The following is a 22,318-nucleotide window of genomic DNA, read 5'->3' on the forward strand; positions in this document are numbered from 1 at the left end:
TAAGACTAAAATAGCTGGGTAGAACAAACAAGTAAATGGAAGAAACTGGACAGGGTAGATAAGATTGTGAACAAAACCAACAAGAACAGTAGAATGTTTAGTTGTTAGCCTATTAGTTACAGGCTAACTATGTGATCACTACCTCATCAGTCAGCTCTGGGCAAGAGCTATACAAATAATGCATTTCTCTGATTGAATGATCAAGTCCCTGTTTTTAAATTGACAACAATTTGACCAAAAACACTCAACACTTGGTTCCACCCAAAATATTTAAATGAAACAAAATGGGAAATATTTCTTTCCATTTTTAAAAATTATTCATTTTAATTTAGATTAATTTCAAAATAAAATTACCACTTTAGAAAAAAGTAAGTATGATTGGAAGGAAGCATTAGGAATAATTCTTGCCTCTTTTCTTCTTCTACATCTCTTTTTTTTTTTTTTCCTGAAAATACTTCTTTGCTTTGACCTGAATCTGTGAACATTTACAGTCACTGCAGTACTGATTTTTTTCAGTAAATAGTATATATTTGGGAAGAGATGAGAGGGAGAATCATCAAGAAATGCACATGAACTGCCTAACTGCTATCAAATTACCAGAGCTTTTTAAAGTAGGACTGGAAAGCTGAAAGGTGATGGCTTTATTGAGTATTTTGTTGTTGCAGTTTTCCTCAGATTAAAGGTTGAACCTGGTGTGAAAACACTGGTGGAAATAAAAAGAAAGTAGGGCAATCAAACTGACGTAATTTGTAAATAAAAGCAGTAGAGTATTGATACAGTAAAATGACACGATAGAAGGTTAGGAAGATGATGACAATGATGACTGCTACTTTGTGTTTGTTACAAAAACTGGTGGAATTGGTACAGATATATAAGATTATGATATAAGAACATTCAAGCATGAGTGGCCTAGTGAAATCAATTAATCTATTTATATTTTTTAAGATGAACAAATACTTCCCTGGTGGTATCATCAGAGGACCTGAAAGATACATTCTGAGTGAACAAATCCAGAGATCAAAATAAGGGAGAAGTTGTGTTGTTCAACTTCTCCAGAGATTTCCACTCTGTTAATTTTAAATCAGTAATCATACTATTTTTCACCCTTTTGTTAGCACTGTAAGAGAAAAAAACTTTGTTCCAAGAAATTTAGGAACAGCAAATTCTTCACATTCTCCTGTTTCTGACAGGTAGTAATGAAAACTACGAGCCTTTAAATCATTTCATTAGAAAGGTACACAAATCAATGTACATACACTCAGAATTTTTAATATCAAGCGTTGGTTAATTAAAACATGACTAGTACTTGTGGCTTAGATACAATAGCATGCTATTTAAAACATTGTGTTTCATATTTTGTATTTACTGTGTCACATAAATATATTTTTTCCCAGTAAACAACAATTGGAAATAAAGGAGCACAGTAAAGGAAATACATCTATATGTTACGGACCAGCATGTCTTTTAACGTCATTTGGTACTTGATATGCCAATACTGCAAAGACTGACCTTATCACGGGTCACATAGGAGTACAAAAGATTTCTTCTGCAGAGGCAGTATTTTTACTAACTTAGAAAAGAACAAGGTGGGAGATGTGTTATTCTAGTTCAGCTTCCTTTGTGTATTGGGTGGGAAAGTGCATATCAACCTAGGAGGCATCAGGGTGGAACACAAGTTTAGGTATAGTCACAGTTGGTCAAAGCAAAAGGTTGAAACAGCATATGCTCTAGAAAGCAGATGAGAAATATAATACCTGTGAAATAAGAGCATTGGATAATCCCACATTTTCGGAAACTACTTCTAATGCTTTGATTTGTTTAGAAGAAATAAGAGGGGAATATTCAGGATACATTAAGAACACCCAAGATAGAAATGTACGTGGGCCATTCATCTTCAGCAACAAAATTATCCAGTACTGCTACAATAGCAGATTTAAGGTGTAGTTTGCATTGGCTAAACCTTTAAGAAACTTTCAGACAGTAAAATAGTACTGAAAAGTTAGAAGTTGACAGTAAATTTCAGTTACATGGATCAGTCTTAGATGGAGGCAGCTGGATGACACATTTCATCTCATCAGACTCTAACCACAGGGTATCCTAAAGAATCAACACACAGGTATAGAATTTTGCAAAAATAAAAGTTAACAGGGAAATACACTAATCTTTTCTTAAATGTCAGTTCAAATCCATGGTGATATTTGCACACATTGCTTTTTCATCTGGCTTGCTTTGTTCTTCTGAGATGTGTCTTAATTATTTTACAACTGTGAGGTGAAGGAATAACAGATGTTTTTGTTCAGTGGTAGAGAAGTAAAAGCACTTTATAGACAGATTATTTAAAAGATTAACAGAATTCCTTTTTCACCCCCCATGAAAAATACAGCAAGAACCGAAATGCAAGTGTAATGCATGTTACAATATTCACTCCGTGAGAAAGCCTGAAATCCCAGGTCCCTTAATCATCTATCAAACATCTGCCTTGTGAATGAAAGAATATTAATAGAACTAGTATTTGAATGTTGTTACATAATGATGAAGGTTCCAAAGATGAACAGAAATAGAAAGAAGCTGAAACGGCCCTTGCTAAGATGCAAATTATATTAAAATATTTTAACAACAATATGCTTCTGTCTGCCCTCAAATACTTACTTACTGTAGAGATTAGGATTTATTAGTCACCTTCTTACCTAGGAAATAAGTGACAAAAATAAGATTATGATGGAAAGAATCAAAGAATTTAAAGCTTTGTAATGAAGATTGATATTGGCTAAGGAGCTAGAACTAATAATTAAAACACAGAAAAGTAATTTAACTGAAGAGGGAAAGCGTAGACAGAGAAAAGCAAAATGAGCCAAAGGGAATGATCTACAGAAAAATAACCAGCAAGATTTAAATGAAGAAATAGCATTTCAAGCAAATAGAAGCTTTTTATATTCTTAGCCTTTGGAGGGAGGACAAGAACAAAAGGAAAGGACAGTATGAATAGCTCAGCAAAGAAAAACTTGTGGACCTCTTCAGAACTGTAACTCCTCCTCAAAGCATGAGTACCTGTGCAGCTGAACCACATTAAAATAAGTATAATTACACTTATCTGCTTGAAGTGTAAATAAATATAATTATACTTGTCTTTTGTATGACTTTGAGAAGATAACCATATGAAGAACAAAGGAGAATATGCATAAGAGATGGTGTGAAATGAGGAAGACTGTAAGAGTTTAGATTGTATGGAAGAACTAAAATATTACAACAAACTTCCTCCCAGCCCTTATCTCTAAAAGGTGGGGCAAAACTTATCTCTAAACTTATCTCTAAAGGTGGGGCAAAAATTAGACAGAAGGAAAGGCAATCAGACACATTCCAGACACACTTCATGTCTGCTAAGGGATCCATGATAAAGTCCAAAACAATGACTAGGAAAAGGCATAATACTGTAGTTTCCATTGCTGCTAGTAACCCATGGCAAAACTCATTTTTTTCTTTCTAACCTTCTACTTCACATGTTTTAAGACAAACACTTCTGATCCATCACATTGTACAATAAATGATAGGGTGCATAAGTAGCTCTTATAGTATGAATATAATTCCAACAATTCTTCCCTTTCAAATACGTGTTTAAAAGGTGACCTACTCCAGCTTTGTTAGCTCTGAACATGTTTTCATAGATAGATTCCCACTTATAACTCTCTTGATGTGGAAAATTGAAACAAACTGGAGAAATCCTTCCAAGCAGTTTTTCTTCTAGTAGATTTGCCTGTAGCTATTGCACCCCAGGCACTTATTTGTACTTGCTAAACTATGCAAGGCTAGACTGCATCAACATAAAAACTTGTATCAATACTGAAGAGATATCAAAAGTGGCAGGGAGACAGCAGGTGGCATTCTGAAGTAACACAGATCTAATAATAATAGGAGCACATTACATATTTTAAACATCATAAAAATAATCCAAAGACCATGCATGAAGGTTGGATATTTTTGTTGTTCTGACATTGTTTTTGAGTTTTTTTATGAGACATGAAACAGAACACCTACCCACCTGTGGTCATTAAAAACATAATGGCACATTCTGCAAATGTTGTACTGAAAATGTGCAATTATATTCTAACTACATGTCTACTGCAGTTCTGTTTAGACAAGTTTGTTCATTTAATTACTTTTTTCTCTTTGACTGCTAAATAATGGTCATGTGTAAAATTTGAGGTGTCTGCTTTTCCTTGTTTGATAACAACAACATTTTCTATAACATTGCTTATCTATTCGTTATAATTAGAAGTTTTTTTAAGATAAACAATACTTTATAAGCTAAGTATTTTCCAAAGTCAGTCCTTAAAGGTATTTTTAAGGAAGAACTAGTTTGCCTAGAACCTTGCAGTACCCTTTCGTTTTTGAAGATTAAAATTTGGCCCTCAGTACAATAGCAACAGTGATTTACAGTGAATAAAACATTAAATATTTGATGACACTTCCACATCACACAACCATGCCTCAGATTTACACAACCACATCTCAGAGGTAGCCTAATGAGAGGAATAACATAGAAGGCCAAAACTGAAGGACTGACCTGCAAACACCTGTCTGAACACTTAGCCTCAGCAAGTAGCATTAATACTTCATTTTCAAGAGCTCTAAGTTCACATAATTGCTCTAAATGTTATTGTAACTTTTCAAAATTAACACATGAAGTAATAGAGCTTTTCTAGAATCTGCCAGCCTGAAACTACACACCATTGGCTCTAAAATAAGATTCCTCCAAACCTCAAAATCAACTCCAGTTCAGTCTACAAATGGATGCAATTTATCTCTCCCCTTTGCTTTCCTTTACAGAGTGAAACATGAATCATGGGTACTCATTGTATTGCACTTGGGAAGGAAAAGCTGTTTCTGGACTGACAAAATAATTATGTAAAAACCAGCTTTGAAGTAAAAGTAATAGATGGAAATACTTCATGGGACTATAATGTTACTGTATTTAATGTTACTCTCCACAGATTCCTGTAATATTACAAACACAATAGGACATTTTAGAAATAAACTTGTAACATCGGGAAAAAACTCTGTTAGTTTTCTAAAATCAAAATGGCATCAAATTTATAAGTGGATACAATTTTAAGAAAATCAATATATGCAATTCCACTGATTTCAAAGGCACAGTAAGAATTTGCTCCAGTAGAGGATTTTGCTTTATGCTTTCCATGACTCACAATCTAAATTCCAGAGAAAAGCAGTTATATTGAGTATATTCTTAGAAAAAAAAAATATTTTGGATATTTTAAAGCCCCATAGATTTTGTCCTCAGTTTCCCCACCATTCTGGTGTAGCAAATAATCATTTTGTTGAAGGAAGATTTTCCCAGGTTTTTCCTTTTGTTTTCTTTTGCTCGTATGATTAAGAAGTCACTATCACTTACCTTCTCACTAACTCCTGAACTGTGCATATTACTAAGTCTGCCTTGGTTTAGAGAGTCAGTGAAGATTCAGAGAGAGCATATAAAGCAGCTTCTAGGGTACCTTCTCCTGCTTTCTGTCCTGGAAAGAGATAGGTGAAAGTAAGAAAAATAATGAAGAAAGTCATGCCCATTCCAGGCTTGAGATCACTTGCATAGGAAGATGGTCTTAACATGATCAAAAATGTTACAGTTATTTTATCAAAATATAATCTTACTTTTCCATCAACCAGCTAAGATACCAAGAGAAACAGCAAAGTATCAGCCCAGACTTTGGAATGTAAATTTGCTTTGCCTTACCTACAGTTAGGACATCCCAACACTAGAAGGCAAGCCACACTGGAATAAAGAATTGAAAAAATGCTGAAGACAATGCTTCACAATGACCGGAGCAGGTGTCTAGAGATGATTCAGGTTACATAGTCTGCTTTGCCAGTTATCATGACATAGATTTGTAGCAGTGGATCTGTAGAATTTCTGCCAAGGTCCCAACATCTATATTTGGTGTGGTTTGGATTTGCTGCACCCTGGACCAATGGACTGACCATGTATCAGTGCTAGAAGTACACTAGATACATTCCTGGAGGATATCTTCCAAATCTGTTTCATAAAAAAGGAATCTAACACTCACACTCCAAGATTGCTTCTCAATGTGAGCCAAAGCAGGATAAGTCAAGACATTTGGGAGATCCACTTCAAAAATGCAACCCTGATCTGAAGCAAAACACTGATACAGACACACTCAAAGTCAATCGACTTGAGTAATACCAAAAGACAAATGCTGAGCAGTTATTTTATATATGTATGTGTTTGTGTGTGCTGGTCTTAAATCTTCCTACCCAATATTACACATCTACTGTGGCATCTACAACGAAAATCTAATAATCAGTGGAAAGGAGTTAACAATTCCATAAGTTGATTCAGCCTTATACCTGAATTGCCCTTTGGAGATGCAACTCTGACTGTAAACTATCATCTAAGCCAAAACTTCCTCTAACTCCTCTCTTGAGGACCTTTATTGCACATCTGAATTTAAATACCACTCCCAGCACCAGCAGTATGCAAAGTACTTTTCAGGTAAATACTGTAAAAGCTGTGTGGGGAGATGCCCAGTGTATACATGGCCTTTGCTAGAATAGTCAGCTATGGCAGAAATTGATTGGTTTTTTGAACTACCTTTATTCCGTCATCACTGAGCTTCATTCAATATTTTTGCTTGCTCGTCTGCTTGGATATAACTTGCATTCTGTTTCAAAGTGAATCAGAAATGAATGTCAGCAGCTTGTTCACCCCTCTGCTTTCCATAGACATCATTCTTCACCAATACATTTATTCATAATAAAAAGTTTGAGATTCACGAAAAAAACCACCTAGACTTAAGCTAGAACAAAGAATTTCTTTGCATTACTTCAGTTATCATAATCTGATAATAAAGATATTATCATATAGATTAGTAACTATGGGAAAAGCCCAAGGCTATTAACATGATTGCTGGCAAAATTGTATACTGAAGCAGTAGCACATTCTCTTACCATAGCATATCTAACATAATCACATGACTATAAAATGCTCAACTTTCAAAGGGTTATTGTAACTCCACTGTTTTGATTTTTTTTTTTTAATTCTAATTAAAAATCTCAAAGAGTTGGGTCCATTCCTCAGGGTAACCAGCACTGACATTTTCCTTTAATGAATTAGCAAAGCAAATTACCAGACATCTGTCTTTCTGTGTTCCTTCTACCATGAATATAATGAATTACCCACCCTTCTCCTGCATGCGTTTTGTGCAGAGAGCTGTGATACGGTCTTGTTCCCAGTGTATCATACAGATACTGTCTTTAATTGAAGAAATCTCTGCAGTTATGTGCTCAGAGACACTGCCTGTGATTCCTAACATGTCACCATAAGGAAAAAGTTAACAAGGATCAAAGATAAAGAACAATCTTGAGCAGGAAAATGAAGACTCTCTTGAGAGGGAAGTATGGAGAGGCAGTGACAGACCTGAGCACTTAGAAGTTAGGTCCTTCTTCCCCTTGTGTCAGAAAAGGAATAAAAAACAGCCAGTAAGCTGCATTAGTGCACTCAGTATAAAAGCACAGGTTTGTCTTAAATCTGCATACTTTGGGACTTACAGCCTCTTCAGTTACAGTGGGTAACTCCACCAATCAGACCCAATGTTTAGTTATTTTTTCCCCATGGAAGAACTTCACCAGGGAAGAACGGAAGGTGAAACTCTTACTTCAGCTATTTTCCCTCTGTTTTTTAGGAAAACCTCCTGAGAAGTTAAAGATGTGAATCTGAACTCTTTTGACTCAAGAAGGCAAAATAACCTAGAAAGTTGAACCTTTGGGCACTGACTTGTCATCCTTCTCCACTTCCAGAAAAGTTGAACCTTCTCCTCTGCTGGCTGTTGTAGATGCCGTTCTGAGCTCTTCTCTCTGTGTGGAGCCAGGATGTCTAACACAGAATTCAACTTTGGTGCCAAATATTCAAAAGGTAGACATTGCAAAATACCTAAGCCCTTAGTCCAAGTCCTTTATTAGATGGGACAACCAGAGGCTGTTAGTACATGGCTGTTATTATTTTTGCAAAGATTTTTCCTTGAAGCTAGGTTGCAGGTGTTTTATTTCTTCAATGCCTTACTTATGCCCTTTTCAGACCAATTTAGTGAAAACATTTTTACCATATTATAGCATCTACCCCTGTATAACCATATCCAAACATTTTGGTTCTTCTTCAAAATGTCCACCTATATTCTGTGTATTATGAAGAATTAATTGATAGAGGCTGTATTGTTTTGTGAACATTTACAGATATTACAATCTCAGCACACTAGCTCTTTGTGCTGAATCTTTATATTCTAGCAATTTTTTTGTGATATTCTCAGTTGCTAAAGGGTATATTTAAATGGAATTGAACAAATATTTCCTCGACTGGTTTCCACAAAGAAAGAAGTGGTCTGGTATATTTTTTCGCTTCAAATTTATATCAAGGGTCATGTTCTCACAGTTTTTCAATTTTGTGCACTTTCATAGAATACTGGATGAACAACTTGAGAGCCCTTTATTGTCTTCACAGAGAGCATATAAAACAGACAGTAACAGGCATGATTTCCAAAGGCTGTTAACATGCCTGGAGCCTGACCTTGAAGGAAACACCTCTAAGATGAGTCGATACCTCAGAAGCTTGTTTCATGGCCCAGGCATGTTCAGAGAAGATATTTTGTAGGATTTATTTTTATTTGTGTGTTCCTGTGTGAGCTTTAATTTTGCTGATGGCGACAGGAACCATTTTAGTTGTCAGGTGAGATCAGGACTGTAGCTATGCCTGTCAGTGCAGCAATTATGTTGAAAACAGTGAATTTACTCCATGTGCAGTTACAGAAACAAAACACACCTGCTCACACCTTGCACTGCTGCAATGTCAGTCACTAACAACAGAAATACAGCCATTTTCAATACAAAATAAATATATGCATAAATTGTGTTAAATAAATGGAATTTTCTGTTCCAGTAGTATGTATTCATATGTATGAAATTAAGTATACAAATAACTAGTAAGACTATGTTCACATCTATCTATCTTGAGAATCACAACCTTCATTTGCATTATTAACTTAAGTCTGTGATGAAAAGAGAATTTGGGAGGGGAAAAAAAAGAGTCTTACAGAAGAAACTTTGGGAAAGCAGGAAACTGCGGAAAAAAGCAGGAAACTATGGAAAGCATGTGTTGAAAATTAATGATAGCAACATAGCAAGCTCTTATAGGATTCCAGATTCTCCTTTGTTGCTGTTCTGTTTGGACTACAGTAAGAATATAGCATCTTTTTTTTGTTGGGTTTTTTTTCTGTTTTTCTCCTTTTATTTCTAATGTGAAAGGATAAAAGAAACATTAAAGTTAATCTTTTATGTCAAGATATTATTCTCCTTTTCTCTACATCCTTAGGTTTGCATTAAAAAGTGACTAAAAATTGTAGATGATCACATTCTTCAAAATTTTGAAATACTGTGAAAATTCATTCCATTTAATGATTTCCAAGCTGGACGTCAGTACTCACATCTCAGGTACATGTCCTCTGGGTCATCTCATTTCTTCTTCTTGAGTACAGTAAAATCACACATGGAGATATCAGAATAAGCATGCCAAAATTACTATTAAATAAATAAATATAACATTTTACTCTGAAAACATGACCACTAGTAATTTTGTTAGTTTTTCACCATTGATTTTGAGCCTTCAATTCATAGAAAAGTATTAAGACTATTAAAAGAAAAGTATGGTCTGGCATTACAAACAAACCTCTTGTATCTTCACAGTGTTTCCATTGTTTCTGTAAATATTTTCCTCATTTTTTGATTTAAAGCTCTTTTCTTACAAAGAATCTTGTCTTCTACCTTGCCTGTAATCCTGTAGTTTCATATTGGCAGCTAAGGAAGCCAAATGAAAAATGCTGATGATAAATAAAATATTTTACATAAGAACTTAATTATGTGAAAGAAAAAAAATTACAAAGAGCAGATAGCAATGCCAATATGTACATCTGTGCACTGTAGCAATGCAACAATAGCTAACAGAGAGAGAAAGAAGTCATAGGGCAAAATCAAGAAAGAAAGAGGGTATTGTGATCTTTAGATCTGGACATATTTAAGAGTACAGAGCCAGTGAGATCCACCTGGGATTCTCCGCAACAGTAGTAGAGCATAGCAACAGTTGTAAACTCTTTTTCAAAAATGTTGTTTCTGAGGATCCTGAATGGAGAAGGGCTAGAAATGATCAGTTTTTTTAAAAAAAAGATAAGAACTTCAGATGAACATGTTATTCTATTTATGTTTAACATCTGGTAAACTGCTGGAGAAATTTTTAATGTAACTTAATTTATAATCAACTACATGAAAATACAGCCAGAAAGAGACAGTAGAAGAAACCTGATAGAGCTCATTGAGCCAAAATTATTTCATACAGTCACCATCTGGAATGAATCCTGATGATTTTATAAGTAATAGAATCAGACCTTTCATGTATTTAATGATTTTAATCATAATAGATATCAAGCTTAACAGATAAAGAAAATACATCACCCCATTCTTTTTTTTTTTTCTTTTGCTTCTGATAAAGGGGCAAAGGCTGGTGAAATGAACTTTCATTTTACCTGAAAAGGGGATTAAATTAGATGAGTTAAGAAGAAAAGCCATTCCACCTCCTCTGTTCTCCTTGCCCATGGCTATAGTGAGAATGAAACCTTGCAACTCAGTTCCGACTGAGATTAGATTTAAATTTCTACCATGATTCTTACTGTCATTCCCATACACAATCTCCATATTTTTTACTGTGATTAGTAACACTCAGATTGCAGCCAGACCCATAGTCCTGAAGATAAAGCATTTGTTCAACACTGCAAAAACTACTTTCAAAGGGTTGAAGTCACTTCAGCTCAACCTATTACTTTCAGTGCCTGATGTTTGAAAAATTTCAAGAATGAGAAAAAAAAGATTAATATGGCTGTCATTATCACTTCAGTACAAAAAAGTTGTTTGGGAGGGACCTATGGCAACCTACCTGCAAATGGAAATTATCAGCTCTTTCGGCAAGTCTGAGCTGGCTGAAGATTCACACCCCTGATCTCCTACTGACACCAACCAATCCCTCAGCAACAAATAGAACCATAAATAAACAAAATCCAGGGTTTTATACCTTCCCCCTGTCATTATTACTAAATCAAATATGAGATCACTATGGAAAACATGGAGGGAATCAACACTAACCAACGCATTAAAATAGTGTTCCATAGAAAAATAACGCAAAATCAGGTTTTTGATCTCTTATTTTTTAACTGGTCATTGGCCACTGGTGTCAAGGCACAAGAGCATCTTTGGTCATTTTCTTGCCAAAAGAAACATTTCTTTGACTTCTCTGCTTAATATGATAAATTGATTTTCTGCACCTATGCTGACATATTACAATGAAGCTGTACAGTAAAGGAAAGGGAAAGCCATTCTTTGGTCAGGAGCTACCCTGTGTGTTCTTACAGAACACACAAAAAATTAGAGGATGTGACCTATTCTCAGTCCATGGATCTATTAACGCACTTGCTGGGAATTTGGGGAAGAAATTGTGAAAAATTCCTTTAGTACACTACATTTTATTTAATCAAAGATTTGACAAAAATAAACATTAAAAAATAATAATTTGTTTACATTTCTGAAGGTGCATACATGGAAAGATAAAATTTATTAAAAGAAAAAAAAGGAAAGACATCAACATAAAAATATTGAGGTTCCCATTGTCATAAATCAGAGTAAGTAGAAAATAATAATAAGATTCTTGTAACAAAAAGATAGCATATTCTGTGTCAGCATTTATCTTGGGATTACTTGATGTTAGACAAGATATAAAGGGAGGAGTTATGACAAAATCAAGTGAACACTTGTGTGTGGAAGGTATGACTGAAATGATGAAGTCTGTGACATTCTTAAGGAGATCTGATATGGTAATGCTAGACAGGAGGATGAAGGAGAAGAGTCTAGGAACAAGCAGGATTTCAGGCTTGGGAATTACCCAAGCTAGGGGTAGTAAGAGAAAGTAAATTTGAAAACTAAGTTTTGAAAATAAATAGCTTTTTTCAAGCTATACCTATCTGGGCAACCAATGGGTATCTTAAATTTATTTGATGGGTTATTGTTCCTTTGTGTCCAGTAATAGCTAGAATGGTAGGTCCGGTGTTTTGTGGGGTTTTTTGGCTTCACGTTCAGGACAAGTTTCTGAAGCCAGACACACTGTCTCCATAACCCAAAGCTGGATGCACACATGCATACACATAGTGCACAGTACATTTTGTTAAAAACAGATAAAGAGAAAAAGCAGTATTTTCCTCAGAAGTGTGGCACCAGAAAGGAACAACCCGTCATGCAATATACAGACATACAATTTCTAACTGCTAAATTCTCCTGCCAATCATTTCAAATGCTCGTCAAAAGCAGAACAGGTATAGTACTGCATAGCAACTTGACAGCATTCCAAGGCTGAGTCTCAGTAATACCCGTACAAGTTGCACTTAGGCTGGCTTGGTAACTTGCAGAGATTGGAAACAAAATATGCAGGAAAGAAATTTTCCCTCTTTTCATTTTTAAGTGTTATCTAATTTTAATATAAAGAAAAAATGTATTAAAATACTTTGCTGCAACAGTGAAATGCACATATTGCACCTTACACAAAAATAATAAGTAAAATAAAGAAGAAAACAAAATAAAGGGAGTAGTTCCTGAATGAAAAGAGAAGTAGGAAGAAAGACATTACCTTACATATAATCTTGTTTCTTTTCTTGTCTTCTGAACACATTTGCTTGCTTTTTTTTTTTTTAATAATCTTTACAGCTTTCTATCTGTACACTTTTTTTTCTTGAGAGAAGATAGCAACCCCTCCATCCACCACAAAAAAACCAGAGTCGAATGGAAGAAAAAAAATAATGTAATGCAAATCTAAGATGAGCAAGTATATGGCATATTGTATGCATATGCAAAAGTTCCTCCAATTAAGTATATCCTAGCATAACTGACTCATAATTTTAGCACTCCACTACTAGGCAGTGATGCTGAACCTGTGTACAGTGGTCATAATCACTGTGCATATGTTAAGTATCCTCTTTTTCTACAGAATACAGAGACTGTTTTCCACCACAGATTAACTGCTTAGTAAATGAGCATCCAAGCAAAACTAGACACCTGATATGATATAATATGATGCAATATGACACATGCATTTTCTCTGTAAATAAGAATGACTAAAAGTCTCTAAGGCCACTTTTTCTCATTTAAACTAGCTGTTAGAAATGAGCAGGTTTTATTTATATGGAACTCTTGCCATTCCCCTTTTTGCTCTCCAACCCCCATTTCTGCCCACATAGCCTACATCTCACTTTTAAGGTGAACTCTGTAGTTCTCTTTCACTATGTACCTGCTAGCTTTTCCAGCAGCTCTCCAGAAGTGGAACCCTATCCAAATGACCTAAAGTTATCTTTGCTGACTTTGACACAAAGTTTCCAAACTACTATCTAGCAAACACTTCACTTTTCCTTCAATACATTTTGGGCCAGATTCACAAAGATGTAAATGGAGGGTAAACAGTCTTATCGCCATGACCACATCATTCACCATGGGAATAAAACCTAAACCAATCTGCTAATGGTAATGCTTAAGTGTAAAGTTACTTTAGACCTCTCATAATTTTGACTTCTCTACACTTATATTCCGTTAAGCTGTATTATGTTAGACTGAGCTTTATTATCTTGGCCATGGTTAGCAACTCAGATTTCCAAACAGTTCATTTTCCATAAGGAAATGTCCGTTCCAAAAGGAATCCTGAAATTTCTCATATCCCAAGTAAAAAGAAGTAATCACAATTTTGATATTTTTTCTTAAGGAACAAAAAAGCTCAAATCCCCAAAATATTAACTTCAAAACACTAAAACAGTTGATTTCAACAATATTAAAATATTTCCTCTAAATAATAAAAAAATATACACAAACAAAAAATTGAGTGCTAAAATGAAGCAACAAAATAAAAGATTTACTTAAGCATTTCATTCCAACATTTTTCAATTTAAAAACCTATGAAAAACAACATTTTGTGAAAAAATCAATTTCAACAAATTATTTTTTACTAATAAAAAGATATTATTTTGCAAAAGTTTTCAGCTAGTTTTACCAGGAATGTTCTACATGTCAGACTTGAGTGTGATTTTTTAAAGTGGTACCTTATTATTTGTGAGGATTGAAACCACCTAAAAACATCAAAGTGACATAATGAAAACACAGTAATGTTGTGTAATGGAACATCAGATGTTCAATCCTCTTGACTAGAATAGAGCAACAAAAAGATATTTATTTCAGCTCTCTGAAGTGTGTTACCAGAGATCAGATTTTCACAAATAAACCCTGTAGATCATCTGTAAGAGAGAGGGGAAAAAGCAATACAAAAATATCATTACAATTCAGCAAAAGTATGGGTTATACAGGTATTTGGTTAAAAAGAAAGGAAATTAATTCTTAGCCCCCTCTTTTTCCCAGCAGCTCTTCCCATTTCAAAATTCTTGTAGGCTATTGTCATACCCCAAGCACTTCCATTGCTTCTATTTTGTGCACATTATCTCTGGGCTTTCCTGAGCTCATTTGCATTTACCAATACTTAGAGTAAGTGTCAGCTATCATTTGTGTTAAGGATAGGGAAATATGACAATTAAAATAACAATATCCACGTCCTCAGCAGAAACAACAAACTTTACTTTTTGCTTAGATGTCTACAGACTTTTTAAGGTTCTGCAGGGAACCTGAGCAGTAATTGCTAGTTCTTCTTAATGCAAGAGCTCTCGTTCTCTTTGTATGATAACACCTTGCCTCTGTGAAGTTACAGCATTTGTGTGCTGCCAAAACCACACGTATACAGACAAACATGTATAGAAATAGTAATACAAGCATAACATGGTTTTTTTGATGTAGGTAAGTTTTTTTTTTTTTTCAGGAACTAATGAATAATAATGCAACAAGACCACTTTCTATCTAAATTAGCTGTATCTACAGTAAAGGGATCTGCTAGTACAATTATAATAGTCTAGCTTTACTTTTTTTTTCCTGTCTTGGGCTTTTTGTTATGTTACAGTTTTTATATGTTTTTAATAATCTGAGGATTTTAGTAATAGAAATGAGATGTCCAATTCTTAGATGATGTGAGTATGTTAAGTGAGCTGTACTGAAGGAATGAAGAGTATTTTTATTTTGTTTCTCTTATCACTTCATCAGTAATAAGCTGTTTGGGGAAACAAATGGGGTTTATTTTTTCATCCTGGTCTTCTTAATTTATTTAGGAAATAAATATTGACAGTAGACTCGTAACAGGGACAGGTTTGTACTACCATGCATGTCAACATTCAGTATATCTCAAGAGAAAAGCGTGTAAATATAAACTCTTTAACCCTAAATTGAATTGTACACACACTCAAAACTTTAATTACCCCCTCTAAACTTGAAAAAAAAAAAGTGAAAATAATTCTTTGGAAATAATTTTAAGGAGTTATTAAAAATACATTCTCATACATCTGGCCAAAATTGCTTGATGTACATTACATTCCTTACAAATTTGACTCTCTAGTCTTTGACCAGTTAACTATTTTCAGATTGGTTTTGCTCAGATGTGTGCAGTATGGTGTGCTAAATAATTTTTACAGATCACTATTATCCAACCAGAAATCTGAGGTTAGTTTACTTTGTCCACTCAATTATCTTAATCATCAATGTATATTTGATCATCAAAAAGTACATCTAAAATGCAATAAAACACAATTCTCAGCTAACAGGTCAGGATGCTCATCTGGCTTAATTTTGACTGAAAGTTCAGGACGAGACTCAGCTGACCAAAACTTACTTATTTCTTCTATGCTTTCTGCTAGTTTCCATTGAAGAAAAAAAAAAAAACCATAGATTGAAGGAATGGCAGCATGGTTGGCTTCAGCAGGTCCTGTAATATGGCTGGTTATGGAACAGGACTGAGAGGCTCAACACAAGTGCACTTGTCTTGCAAGTTAGTCACATCCAGTGTCAATGCAGAGAGGTAATGAAGGGATATTTATCTCACAATTATGAAGGTCTATATCTGAAGTAGTCACTCTAGGCTCTCTGTATAGCCACTATGTCCATGAAAAGGAGAATTGTAAAGGCACTTAAGTACTACATTTTAAAGACAAGTACATCAATAACTCAGTCACTTTGTTATTGTTCATCTTTCTGATCAACTTGGCCTTAGTTCCAAAAGGATTCAGACACAGTCCAAGACTTCCAGAACACTGTCTTGTACAGAGGATTTAATCCAAGAAAAACACATGGACATAACTTGTTGCCTCCGCTATTCTTTGTATTTGTTCACCTTTCCATGGCAATGGCATTTTTGTGTTCTTGTTGTGGTGGTGGGGTTTTGTTTGGTTTGGTTGGGTTATTTTTTTAAGATTTAATTGTTTCTCCCACATGTTTGCTGGCTAAAATAATATTATTAATTTTCTATTACCTGCAAGACTTGTCATTTTTAAGGGTGATTTTTTTTCTTTGATTCCACAACACATTGGCATTGCTGCAGTTTATAATGTAAATTTAGCAAGCATGCTGAGAGAATTGAGTTGAAATTTCTTGGAAAGGTTCTGAAAGGCGCACTATGCACAAAATTTCAGAGTCATACAGTGAAACCTTCGCCAATGCATGAATATACACTCAATTTTAATCTCATTGTGATAACAACATAGCAAATACAAAAAATACTTTGATTTGCTAGGTAATTACCTTATGGCATCAGTCCTGTTGTGATTGACTAAGTCAGTATAGTACTTCACATTTATTTTTTCACAGTGCCATTTTATTCAGAGAGTGTAATGTATATTTAAAAAATTCTCACATATTCTTTGATGAGGTTGCTTTTTGTCAAAGGTTTTTCCCTGCAGACTGCTTTAAAAGACACTACTGAGTATTAGAAGATGTCTCAATAGCATTATTCAAAACATATTTGGTGTTACCTAATAGTCTATCTAGCCATTAGCAATCTTTTCTGCTCTATCATTGCTAATACTCTCTACTATCTATAACGCAGATGAATTAACTAGAGAGGACAAAACTTGAATAGGAGCCAGAGCCTTGACAACTGAGGGCTGCAGCCGGGTAACATTTACAGCAAGCTATTTGCTACAAACACAGCACAAAAAAATCTGTGTTTTTGTTGCTTGTTTCCACTTATATCTAGAGGCATATTAGTAGCAATGACTGGGGGTTTTTTGTTTGTTTGTTTTTGTCTGTGTGTGCACTTTAATGTTTCACAAGTGGCCTGGAAAAGGATCTCCAAGTAGCCTCAGGGCTCTCCCTACCTTGCAATGGTTGAGCAGTCTTCGACAGGATTCCAGCAAGGATCTGAACAGACACTAAGCACTTCTTTAGGTTCTCTCAGATCTAGATCCTAAAGATATTCAGAGATTATGCTTAAAGTTTATGTCACAAAGAAGGAGACACATAAGATTTAGTTAAACAAAACAACATCTGTCAGAGAAAAAGAAGCATCATACAAAAAATACAGTATACAGCAATCATAATACCCGAAAGAAAGCCTCCTGGGCATTTTTTACATAGGAACAATCCTAAAAAATCATCAGACAAGTTGACAAGTTATCCCATTTACTAGGAGTATTCCTAAACAGTAGAGTTTTTAGCCACCTGATCACCAGATCAGATGAAAAGAGAACGAAGTAGTAGTGGGCACAGGAAATACCGAACTATTTCCTGGAACAGGGTATCAGCTATGTTAAACCCCACAATAAGTGAAAGCATGTGTATTCACAATTTAAGACAACCCTACATTCAGTCCTCTTCAAAACCCAGTAGAACTGTAAAAAGTATTCTCGTAAACCTTCAAGACAGCAAACTACTAGGGTTTGTCCAGATCTGCTTGACTAGTTTAAACATCAAAGAGCCAAGGCCCGGACACTGGAATTCCTTCTTGTTGCACATACTCTTGTATCATCATTCTGTATTCTGTATGTAAAAAGGGGCAAATATCTTCCTCTTCTGAAGTGTCAAACCTAATACCTACCTCAGTCACTTCCTTGATCTAATACTAAGCCCTTACCTGAACCTGTTCTCTTATATCAAGGAAGCTCAGTGAAATCTTCTTCCGAAGAAAAAAGTGACATTAAAATGGCAAGAAGGAAAAGAAAGTTTCCTAATCTGAATTACTGTATGTCTCTCAGAATTCCATTTTCCTCCTCATTTTGTAAATCTGTCTTCTAGACTACAATTTGTCCAGGATTAAAAGTGTATCATCTAAAGCAAGTACATCTCAGTGCTAAACCCAACCAGAAGGAATACGTAATATATTCAAATTAAACATTTCTCTTCCTCATAAATATTTCCTTTTATGAAAACATCCAGTGATTTTATTGGTACACAACCATGTGAGGGTTTAGTACAGCTTCTGGTAGTGTACAACAATAAAAAAAAATATTATGTATTCCTTGATTACTTTTGTACTGAATCTTCCTAACTAAGTCCTATATTTTCAATTTCATTGTCATAGATAAAAGAAAAATTGCTAAAAGGTTAAACATTATGGAAGATTTTTTTACAAGGTGTATTTTTTTATAAATACTTGATTATATGTTTCAAAGCCAAATATTTGTATAAACCTCACTGTCAAATTGCAATTAAGAAAGAAATCCAGTGCAGTAAGAGAAATCAGAATGCTAAAGCAGAGCGGTGGTTGACTCCACTCATTGTGGTGCCATGCTGGTTTTATGCTAATTGCTTTTTCAAGGAGGAAGCTGAGCTCAAAGTACTACTGATCAAGGCAGTTGAGACCAGGTTTATGGTCTTATGAGAGGCTGGTGTGGAACAGACAGGCACAATGCACAATTGTGTTAATTGTTCATGGAACCACACTTCAGCTTTCCAGTGGGGTGAGACTGTATTTCTCCACTGATGCTCATTTCAGAGTGTGTCTCTTCAGAGCAAAGCCTGCCAACTCACAAGCTGTGCCAAACCTTAGTGTAGTTCTGTGAAGACTTTAGCCCTCTAAGAAATGAAACCAACTACCTTAGAGTGTATTACATCCCTTTGATTAGAATAATTGTTGTCGTCCTCACCAAGCATTGATTTGTGGCCCCAGAGGTGCAAAGTCAGGGACTAAAAGATAATTATACCCAACTCCCATTTGAATAGTTACATTAAATGAATGTAACAAATTAAATTACTGATCTGTTGAAAGAACATTAATATTATTCAGTGATTCCAGGCCAGCTTCAACTTCTGCTCATATGAAATATCCTTTTAGCTATGTCTTCTATGGAATAACACATCTGTAAAAGCAGGTGCCATTGCTAACACAGATATCCAAAAGAAGCTAAATAGGAAAAGTATTCATACTCATTTTTAGACTCATTCTGAAAATTCTAAGTTTTCCAGAGAAAAAGCATTATAATTTCCTGATGATGCATCTTTTTAACAGTGAAAATTCTTTAGCTATCACTTCATCTCTTTTCATCCTCTAGGTGGCCTTTAGGGCAAATTCTATCTTTCCTGAGATTTACTAGTTTCTGCGAGTTTTTAAATTTGAACTGCTAAACTGCACAGCTCAAAGTTTAGAGTAAGTATATTTTGACAGATTCCTTAATCAGTTTATGATTAATAAATATATGATGGAATGTGACTACAAGCTGTTTTGGTTCTTCTTTTTTTTGCTATCACCACAAAGGTAAATTTTTAAAGTGACAGTAAAATTTTGGCCTATCTTGCACATAGAAGTAATATCTTCCATAGTGTCACTAAGATCAAAATCCCTAGAGATACTGAAGTACTGCAACACTTTCCAGGCAGTACTTAACTTTTAGATGCCCTGTAGCATAATAAAATACTTTCTCAGGAATTTAGTTTCTTATACAATACAAAGTAAGGTGGGGACTATAGGCTGTGTGGAATAATTTCACAGTGAACCACTTCAATTTCTGGTAGTAAACTCTGAGAAGAAGGTGAGGCCTGTGCCTTATGACTAGATCAAGAAACCTTTGTTGATATTTTTGTTCAGTGTGACATGGAAAAAAGGATTTGAAATAAAGTTTTCTGGGGAAAGGTAGCGAGGGGCGGAGAGTTTCCAGCTGCCCTAAACAGCCCAAGTGAATAGATTTCCTGTGGTGGATCTTTCTTTGTCTCTTCTCTTACTGTTCTTTTATTTAAATATCTGGACCTCGATATCCTATAGTCTAAGGAAGTGCTGTAGAGCCATATGCTCTATCCAGCCTGGTGTGTACCTAATTTTTTCAACAAAGATGCTGTGGGACTTTCCCAGTGTCAGCTGGTCGGTAGCTCTCAGTCATGTACTCATCCTACTAGCCTATCCCTTCTGGGGGGAACTCTTTTTCAGAACTCTTCATAAGACCACTCTAAAACCCACTCATTGGCCCATAACTGCAAAGAAGTATTGCTAGTTTGGTCCTTTTAAAAACCCTTTGAGCTCACACACACCATGGAAGAGAATCCAAATTTCTGTTTCATTTCAGTATGTTGAACCACCCCTCCAACTTACTTAAAAGAAAGGTATGATGCAACAAACAAGACACAAGACCAGTCCTGGTCTAACTGTGTAATTTGTACTGGCCTGTTTTACCAGCCTATCTGTCTTTCTAGTCTCACTTACCCACACACATCCCAGCTGCATGCGTGTCCCAGCTCTTTTTCTGAACCAAAGAGTATTAGGCAGAAGTGTAGTGACCTCACTGCCACTATAGCTTCCTGGTAACTTCCAAGTTCATCTTCATTCAGCTTGTAAAATGAGAGCTGACAAGTTCTGTCAGCAACAGGTGCTCTCCGAGCTCAGAGTAACAACTTGCTTGCTTGCTCCTGCACTCATTGTCAGCTAAACTGGCTTCCTGTTTCTTATCCAGTTTAAATGCACCTTCAGTCGCTCGTAATTCCTACGTACAATGGTTTTGTAGCAATTTGACTTTCAAGTACAAAAATCAGTGTTCTTGATGACTCTGACTGCGGTTGAGTACCATGAGCTACTACACCACAGCTATACTGGACGATTTTACCTGTCCAAATTCATATTTCCAAGTAACTAATAGATTTTGAAATATGTCCTAATACATAATATTGAAATATTTGTGAGAAATGCTATGCTACCAAGTTTCTAAAGCATGCACAATATAGGAGTGACAAACTTGGTAAAAGAGTTTGTTGTGCAGTAATACTTACCATCCTCAAAACTAGTTTCTGCTTTACATCTGTTGTCAGCATCAACATAAGAGATGAAGAAACATTCCTGTCATTATGTCTCATGGTGCTCAGGACACTGGGGAGATCTGGGCTTAAGTGCCAGCTCCAAATCAGGCAGAAGAAACATCTGAAACAAGTATGTGACACATGCACCTGTCCTGCTACATGGCAAAACCTACTTTGAGAATCCCAGTAGCATTGAGGCACACAGTAGCTAAGCAGTTTCAGTGGCTTTCTGCATGCCAAGGAATAGAAAATTACATTCGTGAGGGGATTCAGTGGCAGAAACTTGGTCCATGACATCTGGAAACACCTGAACAGCTGTGAAAATCTTCATAATCCCAAAATTTTAGATATCTAAGGCAGCACTTTTGGTAAGAGAGCTCAGAATTTTTCCACAAACACTTTTTCTTGAGGCAAAGACCAAACCAGCTATACCCGTTGTGCCAGTTGTACAGCTGACATGGAGGGAGGTTTTTTCCCAAAAAAAATTTGCTTGTGAATCAGAGGACCGGAACCAGGAGTCAGACATATTCAGAGCTGTACATTGCTCCCCGCTCTAATCCCTGGGACACTATGAGGTCGTGCTGCTCTACATGCAAGTCAAACAGCAAAGCCACAATTTAGCCATTTTGCTTGTTGGTTGGATGATTTGGTTTATTTTACTGCAGTCATGATTCTATTTTCAGTACTTTTTTCCTACTGCCTCCTTCTGCTTTTATTTTAATATAGTGCTTTCCAGTTCTTACTGGTTTATGTAATCCTCAGTACTTCCTACAGTCTCTAGCATGAATCTTTATTTTAGCAATTTTACCACAGCCCCCTTTTCTCCTCCTGCCCAGCCTTGTGTATATGAAAGGAAACTTTGGCAAGAGGAGAGGAGAGGAGAGGAGAGGGGAGGAGAGGGGGAGAGGGGGAGAGGGAGAGAGGGGGAGAGGGGGAGAGGGGGAGAGGGAAGGGAAGGGAAGGGAAGGGAAGGGAAGGGAAGGGAAGGGAAGGGAAGGGAAGGGAAGGGGAAGGGAAAGGGAAAGGGAAAGGGAAGGGAAGGGAAGGGAAGGGAAGGGAAGGGAAGGGAAGGGAAGGGAAG

The sequence above is a fragment of the Gymnogyps californianus genome, chromosome 1 (genome assembly GCF_018139145.2).
Source record: "Gymnogyps californianus isolate 813 chromosome 1, ASM1813914v2, whole genome shotgun sequence".
In the NCBI taxonomy this organism is placed as follows: Eukaryota; Metazoa; Chordata; class Aves; order Accipitriformes; family Cathartidae; genus Gymnogyps; species Gymnogyps californianus.